At 36.1% G+C, this 3,194-nt stretch overlaps 1 pseudogene; it reads right to left on the bottom strand.

The window, feature by feature from the left end:
- Positions 1-704: 704 nt before the first annotated feature.
- Positions 705-1,084, bottom strand: LOC123637709 (annotated as a pseudogene).
- Positions 1,085-3,194: the final 2,110 nt, after the last annotated feature.

Here is a 3,194-nt window from a genome sequence, read left to right as displayed (position 1 = left end):
TCAACTAAGAAAATCGAAGTCAGATTGAGATCCCATCTTTGAGCAGACATTTAGGGTTGCAAATGAAAAATGGATTTAAAAACAGGTGGATGAAGTATTTCTCACCTTTTGCTACCATCACTATAGTTCAAGAAAATCTTTGTTCCATACTGTTAAAGGGTATGCAAATGAGGCATCTGACAATGAAGTTTTTGATAAAAATGTCAAAGGCTATGCCAAGTTTGGGTGGAAAGATAATGCACCACCAGCTTACTACCAGCAGTCAGGACTTCCTGCCTATGAATTTTAAGAGTCACCAATCTGATTGGGAAAAATGCAGGGGGAGATACACATGCAAGCCATTCAGTAAAGATTCGATCCATTTCATGAATTGGATTAACAGGTGCCCAGGAAGGCAACTTTAATAAAACTGGTTCTAAAAGAAAGAATCGAGAGTTAAGCGCAGGGTAGGATCTTCTTCTTTATAAGAAAAGAAAAATCATCCAAAGAGAGTGATGGTGTTTTATTTTCTGTCCCCTACAGAGAATTCAAATATCACTTCTTCCTGAATCTAACACACTGACTTCATTTTCAAAATGTACCACTTTATTTTCCTTACAGGGTAGCCACACATTTAAGCAGGTGACAGTCACATGATTTCTTCAGTAAGCCCCAAGGCATCCGTGAGTGTTCCTGGAGCTCATAGCCAGAGGAGTCCTCAGGTTTCAGATATTAAATCTTTCCCCACAACCACACGTTCCTTTGATGTTTGGGTTATTGAATACAAACTCACTGGATGATTTGTCTTGAACATAGTCTTCCTGAAAGTGTTAGCTGTGCTTTCTTTTTGATGAGCACCTCTGACTCCATGTTGAACAACTTCATCAGAATCTCCTTTTGTTTTTGTATATTCTGGAGTATAAGAAAGGCCATTACAGCCTCTGGTTTGGACACAAACCTTCACAGCTACATGCTCAGGCTTATCTTTAAGAAGTTGTTTTATCTTGTTTCCTGCTGAAGGTGTCGGGGTGAGGGCAGCCTGGGTGGGCTACCACTTCCTCTTGTTTACAGCTGGGACAGTGGCCCAGACTAAGGAAGCCAGCATCTTTGCATCAGTGCCTCGGGCTGGAGCTTAGCAACCTCAGCCTCTCTCCATGGACACTGCAGTTATTTCTATTTCTTGAGCTTTACTCTGTATTTCTTAATATGATAAGACTAGTGGGAATCCAAACTACAGTATTAACTAATGGCTAAACTATTACATGCATGAAAACCTAGAATTAAAGTTTAGATATGCTGTCTTCCACTTCTGCCTTTTAACAAAGTACAAATGACGTTTACAAGTGAAATCTCTGTGGGAGAACAGACTGAAGAGGAGTCCAAGAGCCACTAAAACAATCTGAAATTAGATGTCATGAGTGTGAAATTTGGGGAAACTGCAATCAAGAATCTTTCTATGTTTAAATGCTTTTTGAAGAGCATTGACCATGAACCTAGAAAATATAATTACTATGAATGGCTAATGCATAGCAAATTAGACAATGTTAGCACAAGAGTTAGCACATGGGCAAAGTAAAATCATTATTCCTAGGGCTATCTGTAAAACTAGGAATCCAGTGATTCATAAAAGAAAAATTGATAAATTGGACTCCATTACAATTAAAAATTTTGCTCTTCAAAAGACCCTGTTAAGGCAATGAAAAGAAAAGCCACAGGCTAAAAGAAAATATTAATATGTGTGAATATTCATATCCAAAATATATAAAGAGCTCTCAAATCTCAATAATAAGGAAACAAAAAATGCATGTAAAAATGAGCATAGCATTTGAAAGACACTTCACCAAAGCAGTTATGTCAATGGCAAATAAGGACATGAAAAGATGCTCGACATCATTAGTCATTAGGAAAATGCAAATAAAAACCACAATTAGAAATGCCCACACACTTATTAGAATGACTTTTTTAAAAAATTAAAAGAAAAGAAAAACCGACTCTGATAATACTAAGTGTACTGGGAGGGACAAAGAGCATTGCATTGCTGGCATTGCTGTTTGGATTGCAAAACTTTGGCTAGGAGTTTGCCACCTTGGCCAAGAGTTTCAGTTTCCTTTACAGTTAAACATGTCATTATCTTATTACCCAGTAAAGCTATTCTTAGATATTTACAGTGAAATCAAAACTTATGTGCACATGAAAATCTGTATGTGAATGTTTATAGCAGCTTTATTCATAATTGCCCCAAAGTGAGAACAACCCAAATGTCCTTCAACTGGTGAATGGATCAATAAAATGACATAGCTATATAATGTAACACTACTCAGCAGGGAAGAGGAACAAACTATTGATACCTGAAACAATAGGGATGAATCTCAAATGCATTATATTAAGAGAAAGAAGCCAGACTCAAAAGGCTATATACTATACGATAGCATTTATATAACATTCTGGAAAAGGCAAAACTATAAAGACATAAAGGTGATCATTGGCTACCAGGGCCCGAAGGTGGGTAGAGGAGCAAGAGGGACTTTGCAGAGTGAATGGAATTCTAAATCTTGATTTTAGCGATGGTTGCATGACTGTCAGTGTTTATCAAAACTCATGGACCCACACCCCAAAAAGGATGAATTTGAGTACTACATAAATTACACCTCAATTTAAAAAAATAAAAAAAGAAACTTGAATCACAATTACCAAACTCTCTAATACATGGGACAATCTAAATAAATCCACATAATATGTTTTTTAAATTGTGAAAACCTATTATTCCATGAGGCTTCTGCTATGTAAAACTGGAAAATTTGTTTTGGTAATTCTAAACCAAAACCTTGGTCCTTTTTAAGGTGCTGAGACAAAGGCCATTCACCTGCCTTAAAATCATTAATATGATTATAAAACATTAATGAATATTAAATTAATTTCTCATTGAATATAACTTTTTCAGAATAAAAAATGTTTTCAAAGGTTTACCTTTTAAGGTAAAAGTGTCCCCCTGACTGGCAGTACTCACACAGAGGTTAGATGATCCTCTGTTGAGATCCTTTCTAGGGACCTATAATCTTGTACCAGTGTGTAAATTAGTGAGATATTTTTTCAGTTCTCTCCTATAGTATTTGACAATGGTACTTGCCAATGAATATATCAACCTGATGCTCAAAGAGTTTATTTAAAGAAAAAAGATGTTTGCCTGTACCAATGAGATCTTTTTTATGCTGCCT

This window comes from Lemur catta, chromosome 5 (genome assembly GCF_020740605.2).
Source record: "Lemur catta isolate mLemCat1 chromosome 5, mLemCat1.pri, whole genome shotgun sequence".
NCBI lineage: Eukaryota > Metazoa > Chordata > Mammalia > Primates > Lemuridae > Lemur > Lemur catta.
Note: the sequence above shows the minus strand (reverse complement) of the source record. Positions and strands in the feature narration are given on the sequence as shown.